Below are 20,754 nucleotides of genomic sequence, written 5' to 3'. Positions count from 1 at the left end.
GTCATATGTATTTGCTATTTCAAATATATATAATAAATATTAGTGAAGCACAACTTCATTCTTTTATAGATTAAAAAAAAGAAACATAAAGAAACTGCTAAAATTTTCTTCCCTTACCACTATTTGGTGTCTGATCCAATAGAGTACCCTGATCATGCCTAAATAGATTTTAAAGATCATCAAAATGAAAAAGAAATTTTAAAACCTCTCAAAAAAGAAGGCATAAAACCCAGTTCTAGAAACATATGTGAGTGGAAAATGGTCTGAAATAAATACTTTCCCATTATTATGTTTGTCTAACATTGAAGGAACAGGTAAGCCCTCTATCAGGGCCGCTCGGCCATTCTTTACCCTCCTCCCTGAAATTCTTCCTTGGCCCAGTCCAATGGGTTAAAAAAAAAAAAACATTTTAAATAGATAATCTTTCACTGCTCTAGACCATTAGAGTATGACATTTCAAAAAGCATAACTTTTCATTTATAACAGGCTGGTATTACCATAAGAAAAATTTTTCACTAAATGAAATTTAAATAAATTACTGTATTGGTGAAAATGTTTTTAAACCATTCACTTAAAATTGCTATACATTCTTTAACCACGCTACTAATCAGATAATACTACCTTAGAGCATCTTTAGCAACCTACACCAAGCTTATCTTCAATATCATCATCCCAATCTAGAATAGTAGTTGAAATTAAAGCAACTGAGGATTTGAGGATCACAGAGGTCTTTGATGCTCTCTTAAATCTCTGAGTTTCTGCTCATAAGTGTTACTTTTTTTTCCTGACATAAATTATTCAGAATGTTCTGTGGGTTACCTCTTCTGCAGCAATCTAATGACTACGGGACCAAGCAAATTCAACAAATTTTGTTATATAATTGTTAGCTTGATGCCAGAGTAATTTACTTTTGGCTTTTCTTCTTCCTTTTCTTCCATGTCTTGAGGAATCGCCAAGTTAACAAATCTCGCCACCAATGCTCTACAAAACTAATCATAACAAATCTGCTAGCCACAGGTGTTGGACCATCAAGACTTTCTGAATTACTTTCAATTTGCCAAATTGTAAATATTTGGCATTGTAAGACTATATGATACCAGGTATTCTGCCCTTATATTATTAGAAATAAAACTCAAAAAACTGCACTGCAGAGACAGGAACTCAACAGCAACAAACATGTTACATAAGAGTTGAGCTAGGTAGCTATAGGCTCATATATGTAAGTCACATGGGGTTTAGTATAATACAATAATAAATAACATTTATTGAGCACTTGGTATATCTCCAGCATTGCACTAATAAAATAAGCACATTACAGGCATTATCTCATACATTATTTCCAAGATACATATTATTATCATACCTGTTTTACAGGTTATGAAACTGAGGCACAAAGAAGTTAAGTAACATGTCCCAGGTCACACAGCTAGTAAGTAGTGGAGTTTGAAGTCAAACCCATTTTGTGTGACATGAACCTTTGCTTTTAGTAATTCTGCATTACCCTGACATTATGTGAACTGGAATTTGAAAGAATTTAATGGTGTGTTTTGTTTTATATTGATAATTTAATCAACTCAGATAATTAAGTTAAATGCATGCACTCATTATTGCTGTTCAATATTTATGGCAAATAACTAACATAAAATAGGCCCTTGAAATTCTAAATGGAACCATCCAGAGACCATAGCAAACTCTTAAATTGAAGAACAGCACTAGGGTATGTAATTTCTCCTTTAAAAGTAGTAAGGTATAACTGAAAAATTTAAATGTCCACTTAAATGCAAAAATCAGAGAACAGAACATCAAAGAGATACAGAGGCTAATGTTCTAGACATCTCCAATCAATTCTCTAAAGCCCCTGACTCTCTTCTTACAGAAAGGCATTGGGATTACATCCTGCTACTGGCCCTTCTCTCACCAACGTCTTTTCAGCCACCAAGCCTGCCATTTTCACTCTCAGCCATCTGCACCTGAACCTATAGCCTACACCTAAGTCTTGATTGCTCTTATCTCTGCTTCCAAACACTGCCCAATATTAACCACTCTTCCTATAATGGAGGAGGAGGTAAGCAGCAGAGGTGCCCCATCCACTCCTTCGCTTCTCTTATCAGAGCTAAAATTAGTATTGTGTAGACAAGTTTTCCATCTCTTTTTTCCTGTTTTCCATTGCTCACCTTCCCACTAACTATTTAGTTAACTGACTTAGTCAAGCACACCAGCTTCAAGGCTTGAAATTCAAATCTGTGCATTATATTAGCAAAACTACAAGTTATTATATTTCTCAAACCTTTTGGATGGCTCACAGAAATGGTCAAAATAACGAATGTTGCTGTGGGGAAGGCGCCTCCACTAACCCAATAGTAAGGTCACGGAATTGCCTGCGTCCACCTCTCTGTTCAACCAGCCGTTATGTCCTCTCCATGACCTCCTCCAGCTGGATTTTAGCTTGGACAAACCACTCTCCCTGTCTCACTGTTGGTCCACCACTGGAAAGAACGATTACCATGTGGCTGACAGGGTACTGGTGTTCCAGCCAGGGATCAGGCCTGAGCCTCTGAGGTGGGAGAACAGAATTCAGGACACTGGTCCACCAGAGACCTCTCAGCCCCATATAATATCAACCAGTGAGAGCTCTCCCAGACATCCCTGTCTCAAAGCTAAGACCCAGCTCCACCCAAAGCCAGCAAGCTCCAGAGCTGGACGCCCCATGCCAAACAACTAGCAAGACAGGAACACAAGCCCACCCATTAGCAGAGAGGCTGCCTAAAATCATAATAAGGTCACAGACACCCCAAAAAACACCATTGGACACGGCCCTGCCCACCAGTAAGACAAGATCCAGCCCAACCCACAGGAACACAGGCACCAGTCCCCTCCACCAGGAAGCCTACACAAACCACTGAAACAACCTTAGCCAACGGGGGCAGATGACAAAAACAACAGGAAGTACGAACCTGCAGCCTGTGAAAAGGAGACCCCAAACACGGTAAGTTAAACAAAATGAGAAGACAAAGAAATGTGAAGCAGATGCAGGAGCAAGGTAAAAACCCACCAGACCAAACGACTGAAGAGGAAATAAGCAGTCTACCTGAAAAAGAATTCAGAGTAATGATAGTAAAGATGATCCAAAATCTTGGAAATAGAATGGAGAAAATACAAGAAACGTTTAAAAGGACCTAGAAGAACTAGAGAGCTGACAAACAATGATGAACAAAAAAATAAATGAAATTAAAAATTCTCTACAAGGAATCAATAGCAGAATAACTGAGGCAGGAGAACAGATAAGTGACCTAGAAGATAAAATAGTGGAAATAACTACCGCAGAGCAGAATAAAGAAAAGAGAATGAAAAGAAATGAGGACAGCCTCTGGGACAACATTAAAGGCACCGACATTCGAATTATAGGGGTCCCAGAAGAAGAAGAGCAAAATAAAGGGACTGAGGATATATTTGAAGAGATTATAGTTGAAAACTTCCCTAACATGGGAAAGGAAATAGTCAATCAAGTCCAGGAAGCACAGAGAGTCCCATACAGGATAAATCCAAGGAGAAACCCTCCAAGACACATATTAATTACACTATCAAAAATTCAATACAAAGAAAAAATATTGAAAGCAGCAAGGGAAAAGCAACAAATAACATACAAGGGAATCCCCATAAGGTTATCAGCTGACCTTTCAGCAGAAACTCTGCAAGCCAGAAGGGAGTGGCAGGACATATTTAAAGTGATGAAAGGGAAAATCCTACAAACAAGATTACTCTACCCAGCAAGGTTCTCATTCAGATTTGATGGAGAAATTAAAACCTTTACAGACAAGCAAAAGTTAAGAAAATTTAGCACCGCCAAACCAACTTTATAATAAATGCTAAAGGAACTTCTCTAGGGAGGAAACACAACAGAAGGAAAAGACCTACAGAAACAAACCCAAAACAATTAAGAAAATGGTAACAGGAACATACATATCAATAATTACCTTAAATGTAAATGGATTAAATGCTCCAACCAAAATACACAGACTGGCTGAATGGATACAAAAACAAGACCCATATATATGCTGTCTACAAAAGACCCACTTTAGACCTAGGGACACATACAGACTGAAAGTGAGGGGATGGAAAAAGATACTCCATGCAAATGGAGATCAAAAGAAAGCTGGAGTAGCACTACTCATATCAGACAAAATAGACTTTAAAATAAAGACTATTATAAGAGACAAAAAAGGACACTACATAATGATCAAGGGATTGATCCAAGAAGAAGATATAACAATTGTAAATATTTATACACCCAACAGAGGAGCACCTCAATACATAAGGCAAATGCCAAAAACCATAAAAGTGGAAATCGACAGTAACACAGAAATAACATGGGACTTTAATACCCCATTTTCACCAATGGACATATCATCCAAAATGAAAATCAGTAAGGAAACACAAGCCGTAAATGACACATTAAACAAGATGGAAAACTACAGGCCAATATCACTGATGAACATAGATGCAAATATCCTCAACAAAATACTAGCAAACAGAACCCAACAGCACATTAAAAGGATCATACACCATGATCAAGTGGGGTTCACGCCAGGAACACAAGGATTCTTCAATATACACAAATCAATCAATGTGATACACTGTATTAACAAACTGAAGCATAAAAACCACGTGATAATCTCAATAGATGCAGAAAAAGCTTTTGACAAAATTCAACACCCATTTATTATAAAAACTCTCCAGAAAATGGGCATAGAGGGAACCTACCTCAACATAATAAAGGCCATATATGACAAACCCACAGCCAACATCGTTCTCAATGGCGAAAAACCGAAACCATTTCCTCTAAGATCAGGAACAAGACAAGGTTACCCACTCCCACCACTATTATTCAACACCGTTTTGGAAGTTTTAGGCACAGCAATCAGGGAAGAAAAAGAAATAAAAGGAATCAAATTGGAAAAGAAGTACGCTGTCACTGTTTGCAGATGACATGATACTATACATAGAGAATCCTAAAGATGCTACCAGAAAACTACTAGAGCTAATCAAGAATTTGGTAAAGTAGCATGATACAAAATTAATGTACAGAAATCTCTTGCATTCCGATACACTATGAAAAATCTGAAAGAGAAATTAAGGAAAACTCCCATCTACCACTGCAACAAAAAGAATAAAATACCTAGGAATATACCTACCTAAGGAGACAAAAGACCTGTATGCAGAAAACTATAAGACACTGATGAAAGAAATTAAAGATGATACAAACAGATGGAGAGATATACCATGTTCTTGGATTGGAAGAATCAACATTGTGAAAATGATTATACTACCAAAGCAATCTACAGATTCAATGCAATCCCTATCAAACTACCAATGGTATTTTTAACAGAACTAGAACAAAAAGTTTCACAATTTGTATGGAAACACAAAAGACCCCATATAGCCAAAGCAATCTTCAGAATGAAAATGGAGCTGGAGGAATCAGGTTCCCTGACTTCACACTATACTACAAAGCTAAAGTAATCAAGACAGTATGGTGCTGGCACAAAAACAGAAAGATAGATCAATGGTACAGGATAGAAAACCCAGAGATAAACACACGCACATATGGTCACCTTATTTTTGATAAAGGAGGCAAGAATATACAATGGAGAAAAGACAGCCTCTTCAATAAGTGGTGCTGGGAAAACGGGACAGCTACATGTAAAAGAATGAAATTAGAACACTCCCTAACACCATACACAAAAATAAACTCAAAATGGATTAAAGACCTAAATGTAAGACCAGACACTATAACACTCTTAGAGGAAAACATAGGCAGAACACTCTATGACATAAATCAGAGCAAGATCCTTTTTGACCCACCTCCTAGAGAAATGGAAATCAAACCAAAAATAAACAAATGGGACCTTATGAAACTTAAAAACTTTTACACAGCAAAGGAAACCATAAACAATACGAAAAGACAATCCTCAGAATGGGAGAAAATATTTGCAAACAAAGCAACTGACAAAGGATTAATCTCCAAAATTTACAAGCAGCTCATGCAGCTCAATATCAAAAAAACAAACAACTCAATTCAAAAATGGGCAGAAGACCTAAACAGACATTTCTCCAAAGGAGATATACAGATCGCCAACAAACACATGAAAGAATGCTCAACATCACTAATCATTAGAGAAATGCAAATCAAAACTACAATGAGGGGCTTCCCTGGTGGCGCAGTGGTTGAGAGTCCGCCTGCTGATGCAGGGGACACGGGTTCGTGCCCCAGTCCGGGAAGATCCCACGTGCCACGGAGCGGTTAGACCCGTGAGCCATGGCCGCTGAGCCTGCGCATCCGGAGCCTGTGCTCCGCAATGGGAGAGGCCACAACAGTGAGAGGCCCGCGTACCGCAAAAAAAAAAAACTACAATGAGGTATCACCTCACACCTGTCAGAATGGCCATCATCAAAAAATCTACAAACAATAAATGCTGGAGAGGGTGTGAGGAGAAAAGGGAACCGTCTTGCAATGATGGTGGAATGTAACTTGATACAGCCACTATGGAGAACAGTACGGAGGTTCCTTAAAAAACTAAAAATAGAACTACCCTATGACCCAGCAATCCCACCACTGGGCATATACCCTAAGAAAACCATAATTCAAAAAGAGTCATTACCACAATGTTCATTGTAGCTCTATTTACAATAGCCAGGACATGGAAGCAACCTAAGTGTCCATCGACAGACGAATGGATAAAGAAGATGTGGCACATATATACAATGGAACATTACTCAGCCATAAAAAGAAACGAATTGAGTTATTTGTAGTGAGGTGCGTGGACCTGGAGACTGTCATACAGAGCGAAGTAAGTTAGAAAGAGAAAAACCAATACCGTATGCTAATACATATATCTGGAATCTAAAAAAAAAAAAAAAAAAACTGGTTCTGAAGAACCTAGGGGCAGGACAGGACAGGAATAAAGATGCAGACGTTGAGAATGACTTGAGGACACAAGGAGGGGGAAGAGTAAGCTGGAATGAAGTGAGAGAGTAGCACTGACATATATACACTACCAAATGTAAAATAGATAGCTAGTGGGAAGCAGCCACATAGCACAGGGAGATCAGCTCAGTGTTTTGTGACCACCTAGAGGGGTGGGATAGGGAGGGTGGGAGGGAGACGCAAGAGGGAGGGGCTATGGGGATATATGTATACATATAGCTGATTCACTCTGTTATACAGCAGAAACTAACACAACATTGTAAAGCAATTATACTCCAATAAAGATGTTAATTTAAAAAAAGGAAGAAAGAAAATAAGATCTAGATAGGGGAAAATAACTGGCAAAATATTTTTAAAAGGCATATATATAGGAAATTGGGGGTAGATGGTGTTCCAATTTTTAAAAGAGAAAACTAAAAGGCTTTTTTTACAAATTTTTTAAATTGGCATATTTGAAAAGGTGTACTAATATTACTATTCTAATAACAATAACGAGGAGCTAGTAATAAGGAAAAGCTAAAAAATTGCTTGTACTCAAAAGTTACCATTTTGGTTTCCTAGTGAATGGTTAAATTCAGTGTAAAATGTGCATAATAATAAGACTGGCATGACCCAAAGGTGCATTTATTGGGGTCCACTAAATTTGTTTTTTTATTCTAGCTGTAATAGCATTAGATGCTAATGGTTTCCTGGAAAAACAGTCATCAATATTAGATAAAACTTTCTTACCTTACCATTCCCTCTAGAAATTATTTGTCTATTTTTATCAGAGGAATGTGTGATAAATAAATAAAGCATAATATTAAGCTTTGTGCAATAAATGACATACTAATGAAACAGAAATAACCTGAGTAGAGTGTTATGAAGCAGTTTGTAAAATTTAAAGTACTGCATCAAATGCAGTTAATTCGAAGAACAATTAAAGGTATTGAGCTCTGTATTTAGTTGTTCAGAAAAAATAACATTCTAAATTCACTGGCAACATTCAGTTAATAAAGTTAATAAAAGAAAAAAAAAGAATATTGCATCCGCTGATCTAGTATAACCTACTTTTGTCAAAAGACACAGGATACAATTGGACCTATTGTATACAATCCATCATAATAGAAATCAATATATGCAATCTTTCTCATATTCTCATGTTTAACAAAAATTTTACTTTTGTTATTTTTCCAGTAATGGTCTGTACTGACCTAATCAGTCTCCCCAACTCATCTACTTTTATGACAAGTATCTTGGAATCTTGCTTAACATCAGTAGATTTTAGCAGTCTATATGTAACCTCACTAGGATGCTACAAAGTTTCCTAGGACTTGACCACAATGCCTGAACTGCACATTTTGCGTGCAAAATATATGCAAACATCATTAATAAGCCTTCTCTGGTACATTTCTATTCTCGAATAGCAAGTAAATGAAAAGGTCCTCTTAATTTCTCTGGGCACGAAGAAAGATATTCTTAAGAATTAAGTTCAGATATTCTTTTCTTTAAGAAGACTTGGATGGCTATGCTTCTGAGGTATCAGTGTTTTAAAATCTATTTGGCAAAGAATAAAATACAGAGACACAACACGGATAGTGAAGAGTATTTTACTACCACTTCTGTTCTTCAATTCGATCAAAAAGTCAACTAGGACAAAAATTAAAGAGGAAAAATATAAATGGAGACTATGACAGACAAAAGGATAATTAACTGGAAGATAATAATAAATCTCAATTTAATATATTTCAACAATTTTTAAAGCATTATAATGGTGTTAACTGACATAAATTTGATTTAACCATTCCATATTAAATTGTACACTTACTATTTTACCCAAGTTATCAACTTTGGAGTTCATATTTCAATAAGATTATAAAAACATAAGATTAGAAGCTATGGAAAAATGGAAACAAGGTACGATGACAAGATGATGGAAACAAATATTTGTTGAGTTTACTGTGTGACAGGCATTGTGCTGCAGTCTTTTCAGATACTTGATTCTCACTAAATCACAACAATCCCGTGAAGACTATTATTGTCTCCATTCTAAAGATAAGGAAATTCAGCGAGGGCAGATCACTTGCCCAAAGCTGCATGACTAGTAAGCAGAAGAGATGAGATTTGATTTCAAAGTCCACACACTTTCCACCCATTACTACATTCTTTGGCAGAATGGAATACATTGCCTTTCACTCCACTTTCACTCCCAAATAGTGAGCAGAGCCAAAAGAAAATCTGTAATAATTTCTATACTCGCATCAACAAATATTAAGGGGACATCACCTTCCTCATAAAAATCTCATTTCAGTATTTCCATTGTTCATGACTCAATGAAATTTATCCTTTAAACTTCATTACAAATATTTTTAAAACTTTAAATATGCAAATCATTTAATTTTAGAGCTACAGATTTTAAGTCTGTTTTCACCTTTAAAAAAACTGAAAAATATTCCCAAAGTCTTCTTTTAATAATGATAAAATCAGACAAAGAATGCTTGGGGAATGGAACGTTCTGATTTCAACTATTTTTCAAAACCCAATACCTGCCTGCTGCCTGTCAACACCTGCACTGTCTCCACCCTGCAACCGACGACCACGGAGCCCCGCCCTGCAGCTGCAACCGCAGCTGCCTGTGTCGCTGCCACTTTGGTACCCACTGCATGATTAGGCAACAGTTTTCAATGAGTAAACATAATCCTTTCTGTCATCACACATTTACGGAGTTTCTGAAGGTCAGTGAAGATTACTGCCAAGCACAGCACGACCTTTATGAGGACATAAGAGCTGTAGAAATTCATTACCACCTCCACCAAGAAGCCGCGTAAGAGCAGTTACCTGGACACAAAAGTGTTGAACTGAAATCCACAGAGCATTTTCCAGTTCTGACCTAGACAGGGTGAGCCTCAAAACACTTCCTCTCTGTTGCTCAGTATTACAGGATTGAAGACTTTCTTCTTCTTAGGAGGTTCATCTCATTCCCCATTATTCCCAACTTCATACTCAAAGCACTGAGAATTTCAAGTGGAATAAGCTGAAGTTTCTTTACATCATTTCTGTGTTCAATTTGTTTAATTCTTTCATAGCCCTAATGAGTATTTTTTGACTAAATTAACATGTCTTGCATGAACTGCCCAACTCCCACTGAAGGCACATACAAAAACATTTTTCTTATTATACACAATCCAACCAAAGAGACCTTGAACAAAGTTATTGAGAAACTTAAGAAATATGGATTACCACAATAGTAAGAGTATGTGAAGCAATGTATGACGACACTGCTCTTATGGAAAAAGAAGGCATCCATGTTCTTGACTGGCCTTTTCATGAAGGTGCACCACCATCCAAGCTTATTGTTGATGGTTAGTTACGTCTTGTGAAATCAAGTTTTATGAAGAACCTGGTTACTATACTGCTGTTCACCGTGTTGCAAGCCTTGGAACAGCTCCACTGCTTGTTGCCCTAGCATTAATAGAAGGCAGAATGAAACAGGAAGATGCAGTACAGGTCAGAAAACAAAAGCAGCATGGAGATTTTAACATCAAGCAGCTTTTGTACTTAGAGAAGTATCATTCTCAAATGTGTTTGTGCTGCAAAGACTTCAATGGTCAATAAAACTGAGGTGTCTGATGCTGTTGTCTTGGAAGTAGAACTTCAAACAGGACCTAATTTGTTGCACATATTAGCCAAGAAGTTGGCTCAGTGAACAAGTCTAATGAAGCTTTTACAAGAGTATTGAAAAGCAATTTTACCAGTTTACCTGCTTGACAGAACTTCTATGTTTAGGTTACGATCAACGTATTTGGACACTTAGCAAAAGATTCTTGCTGTTCAGCATTTCAAATTTGTTTATCATTTGTTCCAATTCCTGAACTCATGCAGTACTGAGTTATAAGTCTTTAAATCTATTCCCAGCCAGAATCTTTTCAATGCATAAGAAATTTAGGAAGATTAGGTACCAAGATATCCAGTGTAACACTTGTATGTTTTTTATTATCATATAGAACTAAAACCCTAGGAACTAAGAATACTCTAGATCTTATGTGGTTTACTGCTTCAGTCATTTCTTACATTGAAAGCAGGGCCTATATAGTTATTTCCTTGCTCACTTTACATTTACATTTGCCCACATTCATACCAGTATACATCAGGTTTGCATAACCATTGATTTTTGTTAAATTTTTTACCAAGTCATATGGTGTTATTTAATATCTTTCCATGAATATTATTTGTGCTGTTATGGAAAATCTACATTTTGAAAAGCTACATTGTATATAGAAGTATATCTTTAACATCTCCAAGCAAAAAAGCTTTACAATTATTTTAATGTTTGCACTTTTGTGTGCCACTTAACAGGAAGAGCCTAAAAAGGAACAGGAGAGGGCTATTAAATATTTCTAGTAAGATACTGCCTTTACCTTGTATAGAATATGTAGAATATGCTCTTTAATTTAGTAAATATTTTTTAAAGATAAAGATGTTTTGTTATTGTAGCTAATTCTTAGTCATAAAATATTTGAAATTCTTGTTATTTTTCCATACCTATTGGAAGTTGTTTACCAGCTATTATTTTTGTTTGAAATGTGCTTTTATTTCTTCTCTTCCCAACCTCCCTTTTAAAAAAAAGAAGTGGGGACGTCCCTGGTGGCGCAGTGGTTAAGAGTCCGCCTGCCAGTGCAGGGGACAAGGGTTCAATCCCTGGTCTGGGAAGATCCCACATGCCACGGAGCAACTAAGCCCATGTGCCACAAATACTGAGCCTGCGCTCTGGAGCCCACAAGCCACAACTACTGAGCCCGTGCTCCGCAACAAGAGAAGCCACCACAATGAGAAGCCCAAGCACTGCAACGAAGAGTAGTCCCTGCTTGCCCCAACTAGATAACTCCTGTGCACAGCAGTGAAGACCCAACGCAGCCAAAAATAAATAAATAAATAATTTTTTTTAAAAGTGGGTTTCTGCTAGTGAACTGAGCAGACATCTAATTTTTCTATGCCTTTTGAGCTGTGTAACTCAATACTTGGATACCTGATAGTTTATTATGAAACTGATCAAATGGTGATGTATATTAATGTTAGTTTGACCACATACTTATATTGTCTTGTAATATATAGTTATAGTTCTATGAGACAAATAATTTGTCAGTGTTCACCAGTTTGTAAAAACCTAGTGCGAGAGCTAAACATCTAAATAAATAATGAAATGGAAAAAAAAAAAAGACAATATCTAAACTACTTTCTTGTATAAGTATAATCAATCTACTAAATAAAAATCTTTATCAGTATATCAAAGCTAACATTTGAATATCTATTATTAAATATAACAAAATAGATAGAAAAAGTACAGAATATTAAGTTAGCTTTTACTTGTCCAGAATAAATCTGAAAATATATTTGTAGAACAAGCTCCCTAATATGATTTTATTTGATTGTCCTTTGCTTCCAGTATGGTAGAAAAAAACTGACAGTTTAGGTAAATTAAGTTCTGATTAATATGTGTTTTACTTTCTGAAATAACATATCTGAATTTCATGATTTGAAGCCTTGGAGATGGATATAATTAAATATAAGTTAATGGGTAGGTATAAGGATTTAATGTCAGGGTACCTTTTACTGAATTGAGTAATCTCCCACTCATGCTCAGGTCACATTCTTAGAAATCATTAATATAAAGCTCTGTGAAATATCTTTTCTACAAAGAAATCAAATTATGTTCACAAATGTTAATTTCACTTATCCTTTTAACGTCCCTGAGTCAGATATAACATGACAGAGAATTACAACATTGTTTGTATCAATTCTCCACTAGAAGTTCTCAGAAATTTCTTAGAAATACTTATTATTATTACCACTTTCCATGTTGAAATGTCAAGTTGAGTCTGACTTATTTTGAGGTCACTCCCACTGTCACCAGCCAAGCACTTAGGTTTTTCATGGAAGTTATAGTTCACTCCTCTACCCTTTTCTCTTCCTTGTATCCCCACATCAGTTGAAATTACAAAAATTGGCAAGTGTATTCTAAACACCATATGCTCTCAATATATATTTTGTTGGTTGGAAAAGGGAAAGAGGAAGAAGGAAAGGAGAAAAGAAAGAAGAAAGGAAAAGAAGTAAATTAAATTAGTGTGTATCCCACCCCCACCAACTGTCTTTCTTCCTTCGTATTTCTCAGACCAACCTAGCACCTACCCAAAGTTATATGACATCAAACGTATCAGGCTCCTTTTATTGGTTCCCCAATACAGTTGTTCCTGGGTATCTGCAGGGGGTTGGTTCCAGGAATCCCTATGAACATCCACAGATGTTCTAGTTCTTTATATAAAATGACTTGGTATTTGCATGTTAACCTACACAGCAATATCCTCCCTGTGCTTTAAATCATCTCTAGATTATTTACAATAATATCTCATTGTGGTTTCCTTTGCATTTCCCTGATGCTTAATGATGTTAAGCACCTTTTCATGTACTTATTGGCCAGCCGTATGTCTTCTTTGGAAAATGTGTATTCAGATCCTCTGCTTATTTTTGATTGGATTGTTTGGTTTTTTGCTATAGAGTTTACGAGTTCTTTATATATTTTGATCACTAACCCCTTATCAGACATATGATTTGCAAATATTTTCTCCTATTCAGTAGACTGCCTTTTCATTTTGTGGATGGTTTCCTTTTGTACAGAAGCTTTTTAGTTTGATGTAGTCCCACTTGTTGATTTTTGCTTTTGTCGCCTTTGGTTTTGACGTCAAATCCAAAAAATCATCACCAAGACCAACATCAAACAGCTTACTGCCAGTGTTTTCCTCTAGGAGTTTTATGGTTTCAGGTCTTACGTTCAAGTCTTTAATCCATTTTAAGTTTATTTTTATATATGGTGTGAGAAAATGTTCTAATTTCAATCTTTTACATGTAGCTGTTTAGTTTTCCCAACACCATTTATTGAAGAGACTGTCCTTTCCCCATTGTATATTTTTAGCTCCTCTGTCGTAAACTAACTGATCATATATGTGTGGATTTATTTCTGGGCTCTCTATTCTGTTCCATTGGTCTATGCATCTGTTTTTATGCAATACTATACTGCTTTGATTATTATGGCTTTTTAATATAGTTTGAAATCAGGGCGTGTGATGCCCCCAGATTTTTTCTTCTTTCTCAAGACTGCTTTGGCTATTTGGGGTCTTTTGTGGTTTTATACAAACTTTAGGGTTGTTTTTTCTATTTCTGTGAAAAATGCCATTGGAATTTTGATATGGATTACACTCGGTAGTACAGACACTTAGGTAGTACACACTGCTTTAGGTAGTACAGACATTTTAACAGTATTAATTCTTACACAGACTATCTTTCCACTTATTTGTGTATTCTTCAATTTCTTTCATTAATGTCTTATAGTTTTCAGCATACAAGTCTTTTACCTCCTTGGTTAAATTTATTCCTAAGTATTTTATTGTTCTTGATGGAACTGTTTTCTTAATTTCTCTTTCTGATAGTTCATTATTAGTAGAGGCATAAGAGATTTTCATATATTGATTTTGTATCCTGCAATTTTACTGATTTTGTTTATTAGTTCTAACAATTTTTTGGTGGAGTCTCTTTAGTGTCTTCTATACATAACAGTATGTCATCAGCAAATAGAGACAGTTTAAGAGCTTGAACTCTTAAACACTATGCTAAATGCCTCCAATCTAACTTGTGATTTATTTGCATTTACAACACAATCCTTGGAAGCCACTGAATCTTAAATTGGTTTATAATTGATTTTAAAATAATCATTCAGCAAGACTATTTAACAAGGCCATCACAAATACTTAGGAAATCAAGTTATGGCACATTCTGACATAAAAACTTGACATAAGACGCCAACAGGTGCACTCTATTGGAGGGCCAATGTGAAAATAAAAATAATTTCCTGAGTTATTTTCAAACTAAAATAGATGGACAGCTCTAAAGAAAGCTTATCATAGGAGAAAGCTCTGAAGACAAGCTACTGTAATTTTGGTAAGGTTATTAGATTACTATTTACAATAGTAAATCCAGTATACTGAGTTATCCTGCAAACATCAACGTCCTAAGATGTATCAACAGTTATACTTATTTTTAATTAATTGCTTTCATTTATCCTTTTCTTCAATATTTCACTTATTTCTACTGATGAATTGGGCAACACAATATAATATAATCATTATACAAGAATTCTAGCATTAGGTCTGCCACCACACAGTTGTTGACCTTAAACGTCACTTTACCTCTCAGGAACACATTTTTCTCATGTGTAAAATAAAGGATTTCCCCGGACTACTAATTTTGAGGTCTTTAAAGACAACTTTTATCCCCAAATTTTCAAATATGAAAAACTTTTGAAGAATAAAAAAAAAATTTATGGTACAAAGATTTTAAAGGAAGAAAACTGTCATTTAGATTTTATGGCTACCAAAAGAGAATTTACAGTCAAATTATTAAAATTAATAAGAGTTCAGTGAGTTGCTAGACCAATACACAAAAACCAACTGCATGTGCATCAGAAGTAAGAAAATGTATTTTTAAAAGGTACCACTTACAGTATCAACCAAAAAAATATGACAACTAAAAATTCTACCAAAAACTAAAAATTATAAAGCTTGGACTTCCCTGGTGGTGCAGTGGTTAAGAATCCACCTGCCAATGCAGGGGACACGGGTTCGAGCCCTGGTCTGGGAAGATCCCACATGCCGTGGAGCAACTAAGCCCGTGTGCCACAATTACTGAGCCTGTGCTCTAGAGCCCGCAAGCCACAATTACTGGACCTGCATGCCACAACTACTGAAGCCTGCATGCCTACAGCCCGTGCTCTGTGACAAGAGAAGCCACCCCAATGAGAAGCCCACACACCACAACAAAGAGTAGCCCCTGCTCGCAGCAACTAGAGAAAGCCTGCACGCAGCAATGAAAACCCAATGCAGCCAAAAATAAATAAATAAATAAATTTATTTATTTTTTAAAAAAAGCCAATATGTTTTAAAAAAACAAAAACAAAATTATAAAGCTTAGTTGAAAGAGGTTAAACACATAATTAAATGTACATATACCTTATTCATAAATTGAATAAAATTGAATGATAAAATACCATAAAGAAGCCCATTCTCTCTAAATTAATCTAAAACTCACTGCAATGCAAATGAAAATCCCAAAAGGATTTTAAGAACTTGACAAGCTGCTTGTAAACTTAATATGGAAGAACAAGACCCCAAGACAATTCAAAAGAAGACCAAAGTCAAGGAAATCAAATTCCCAGATATGAAGATAGTGTCAGGAATGAAGACGTTGTGGTATTGATGAAAAATAAGCATCTGTCACTTCTTCAACAGCCCAAAACCCTTCTATCTATTTACAAATCAATAAAGAAATTTCCCCTTTGCTCCATAAAACCCTTAATGGTCTCCTTAGTCTTCAATATGGATCTTATTATCTAAACATAAAAGAATGATAGCAGTGGCCAAAATGCTCCTTTTAGCATTGTCACTATTCTCCTCCTCAGAGCACATTTCAGCTTCTTAACTATTCTAAACGTTTACCTATTCAAGATATTATGCACTTCACCAAGAATATCACGTGGAGTGGCAGACAGATCAGCTGCCAACGTGAGAATAAAATGACAGACTGCTCAGAATACGTATCTATATTCAAACACTATTATTTGTAGTTTTACAAAGTATATGAGAAAAAAAAACTGTTGGGAAATGACAGAAGACAAGAAGCAGAACACTCAAAGGCATGAGTTAATATTATCTTGACAATAACTATGATAATATATCACAAATTATTTACAAAGCATATTTATTACTGTTCAGTTCTTTTGTTCACAAAAAAGGTGAAATCATAAAATAAAAATAGTAATAAAGTTTTAACTATATATTTAATTATTGAGAAAATTTTATAAATTAACTGTAATGGTTTAAAAAACATCACTCAGTAACCTCCATGTACAGGGTACTCTGCAAAGTTCTACATAGTGACACAAAGGAAAGAAAGCTATATGGGTAGGAAAGGACAGCACAGAGGATATTCTAAGTGTTCTAAGTGGGATGAATGGTTAAAAAAAAAATAGAAATAGCAGTGAATAAATATTATGTAGTAAACATCATAACAAATCAACAAATGAACACAGTAAGTTGTAATTAACAAAGCAGTAAAGACTGAACACTGGTTGAAATTTTTGGATTTTTTAGAGAAACAACAGTCACTGCAGGTTCTTAATCATGGGAGTTAAAAGATAAAAGCAGTGTCTGAGAAAGATAATTCTGACAGCTGTGTGTAGGATGGGCTGGAGGGGGAAAGAGACTAGAGACAGGGAATAAACAGCTACAAAGCTGCTGAAGTACAGAAGCATGAAGTACATGAAGCATGAAATCATGAAGACTTAGAAAATAGTAAAAACTATGGAAAAAATAGGAAAATGGGAAGATGCTCCTTATATTATTCAATTAATATGAATGATTTTCACAAGCATCACATTCAACATGTAGATATACACTTTTTAATTAAATAAGGTATTAAATGATCAGTGTGCATAATTTTACCAACCTCTATAGGACTGTCATAAGAATAACATGAGATCATGTTATTAAAAGAATTCTCTAATTGTAAATATTACATAAATATTACCTGTTGTAATTTCTTAGGGAGGAGATAGCTGTGAAATAATTGAAATGCTCCAGTCATAAAGTCCAAACACCTGAATTCAAATTCTGGTTCTATTATGTAACAGTGCCTTTAATGTACCTTAAGCAAGTCATTTAACCATTCTGAGTAACCATTTTTAATATGTAAAAAGGGGGGGAGGGGATTCTCTCATAAAAGTTCAAGGAATAAATAATTCTTTATAAAATCCCTAACACAGTATCTGAATTATGGTGGACAGTGGATAGTGAATGTGTGTTGCAGGGGGGATGGAGGAGGAGGCCAAAAGTAGGGGTCCATTTTGGCTGACCTTATCGGAAAGTCACAAGCATCTCCAATGAACCGTAATAACCATGCCCTTCTCCATATTGTTTTAATGAGAAATTATACAAGAAAATTCCTGAAGTATCTTATTAATGTTCCCCCGTACACAATATCTTCTTATGTATAAGATCAAATCCACAGCAGAATAAAAAATAACTGTCAAAAAGCGAGAGGGTGGCATGGACATATATACGCTACCAAACGTGGGGTGGATGGCTGGTGGGAGGCGGTCGCATGGCACAGGGAGATCAGCTCAGTGCTTTGTGACCAACTGGAGAGGTGGGATGGGGAGGGTAGTGGGGGGAAGACACAGGAGGGAAGAGATATGGGAACATATGTGTGTGTATGGCTGATTCACTTTGTTGTAGGGCAGAAGCTAGCACACCACTGTGGAGCAATTATACTCCAATAAAGATATAAAAAATAAATAAATAAAAACTGTCAAAAGCTATATTACCAATCTGATTTTTAAAACAACAATAACAGGCAGTTAGTGATTTTTTTTCTTTTTTAATTTACAACATTACCAGAATTTACATTTCTAATTCTAATATTTATTACTTGAGAAAGAAGTTAAAAAGAATAAGAGACCAAAAACTCAAAAGTGCATTCTGAGGGAATTTAAACAGTAGGAAGATAGGGAATAACCTGTCTTCGGCAAGGCTCTATACACTTCTCATAGAAACAAATGAATCTGAAGTTCCCTGGTGAGATCACCCCACCCATGGATCCCAAAAGTAGGAGTCAGGGAATAGTTTATAAAATCTACTATAGGGCACTTTTAGCTCAGTGCAGCTTAAGAATAAAGATCTAGGGCTTCCCTGGTGGCGCAGTGGTTGAGAGTCCGCCTGCCGATGCAGGGGACATGGGTTCGTGCCCCGGTCCGGGAAGATCCCACATGCCGCGGAGCGGCGTGAGCCATGGTCGCTGAGCCTGCGTGTCCGGAGCCTGTGCTCCGCAACGGGAGAGGCCACAACAGTGAGAGGCCCGTGTACCGCAAAAAAAAAAAAAAAAAGAATAAAGATCTAAAGAGACTATAAATAAGCAATATTCATATATATTTCCTTTCTAATCTAGACCAATTAGGTTCCACTTAACTAGGGATCTTTAGCATACTATTCATTCATTCAACTCTGCACAATATATTACAGAATGTACTGGGAGGAATACAAATATAGTATCAGAACTTACCTTGAAGAAATAAGATCAATACATACAAAAAAGTGCCATGATAGAAGTACAAATAAAATATTTATGCAAGAAGGACTGAGAAAGCGTTAGGGAATGTATGAAGTGAATTTGGGCATAGGAAAACTAGAAAGGAGGGTGGAAGGAAAAGACTGTAGACGGAAGGACCAGTGTAAGGCAATGACAGAGGCCCAAACAGAGACTTATAAGAAGGTATTGGTTAGAGCATAAGGAATTGAAATTAAATGATCAGAATATTAGATATGGACAGACTGCAAAAGCCTTGAGTTCCAGCATAAGGGATTTGAACTTTATTTTGCATACCCTAAGAGTTTATGAGTAAGGGGAGATGAATAAAGGTTTAAATTAAGAATATTAATCTCACATAATGATTAAAATACAGAGTAAGGGAAAAAATAGTGTCAGAAAAGCTACTGGACCATCAATGAGTCGCTTTGCTGTACAGCAGAAATTAACACAACATTGTAAATCAACTCTACTTCAAAAGAAAAAAAAAAAGAAAAGCTACTGGATTTAACTATAGAAATAGTTTATCAGATAGGGATCGTTACAAAAACTCATATCCACCCAACTCGTAGCAGAGCTATATCATATTTTAAGAAAAATTATATACACATTTAACTCCACAAACTTAATTCTTATGAATTGAGCCAAAAAAAATAAAAGGAAAGACAGACTTCATCCACCCTATTACTCAATGCATTTATTCCCTAAAGTAAACATGAAATGAGATGGGAGCTACAATTCTACATTCCCTCTGTCTCAATTCCCATGTGCTTCTCACAGCATGAGCATCACAATTCTAGTGTTAAAGATATGGCCATTTTTCATAAAACATGTCCCTTAATCCTAAGTGAACCACTTCATCAAATGTTCCACCAAAGAAAAAGAAAACAGTAATTTGCTCTAGCACTGCTCTAAAACTGCTATGTTAGACTTGATGAAAGATAATACTATATTGTGCTTTATGTGCTATTTAAGAAACTTCACAAGAAAAATTTTAGCTAAATTTTTGCTTCACATACTGACTTTAGAACCTAAGCCCTGCTTAATGCCTTTTCGCTTCCTCATCTTAAGCATTTAAAGTGTACTGGAGGTAGCAAAACAGGGATTTAGTCTAAAACAAGTATTTGAGGACATAAAATTTCCTAAAAATAGTGAAATGTTTCAGGAAGCTAAAACCAGGCAAAGAAAAACAAAATCTCTGAGGGTGGGTAAGGTTACAGAAAGCATGGGCACAAAGCGCAAGACACCTGAACTCCATGGAACCTACGTATGAAAAGGATAATAGATAAGGTGGAGGGTAATTATGAACCACTTATGAGCACGTCTTTTTATTTTCCCCCATAACCATTAAGATCCCCTCTCTGAATCAATATTTTGATACAGTATTATAAAATTCTGACAACTTATGTATTAAAAAGTCTTTTTTAACATTTGCTAAAAACTAGACTAACACACTTTAGAAGACAGAAATGTTTTTAAAGTACAGACTTGTGTTTGTTTTGCCTAACTGGTTAAAGTATTTCCAAGTCACAAGTTTATTTATCCAATACCTACTGAGCACTACTATGTGCCAAGTACTGTGCTAGATGCTAGAAGTACAAAGT

At 35.8% G+C, this 20,754-nt stretch overlaps 1 protein-coding gene and 1 pseudogene across 1 annotated transcript in view; one reads left to right on the top strand and one right to left on the bottom strand.

The window, feature by feature from the left end:
* Positions 1-20,754, bottom strand: part of PIGK (phosphatidylinositol glycan anchor biosynthesis class K) — a 136,345-nt gene that overhangs the window by 100,591 nt on the left and 15,000 nt on the right. The window lies entirely within an intron of this gene.
* LOC132516455 (protein tyrosine phosphatase type IVA 1-like) lies at positions 10,081-10,579 on the top strand (annotated as a pseudogene).

The sequence above is a fragment of the Lagenorhynchus albirostris genome, chromosome 2, assembly GCF_949774975.1.
Source record: "Lagenorhynchus albirostris chromosome 2, mLagAlb1.1, whole genome shotgun sequence".
Lineage (NCBI taxonomy): Eukaryota > Metazoa > Chordata > Mammalia > Artiodactyla > Delphinidae > Lagenorhynchus > Lagenorhynchus albirostris.
This window is presented reverse-complemented; position numbering and strand designations above follow the sequence as displayed.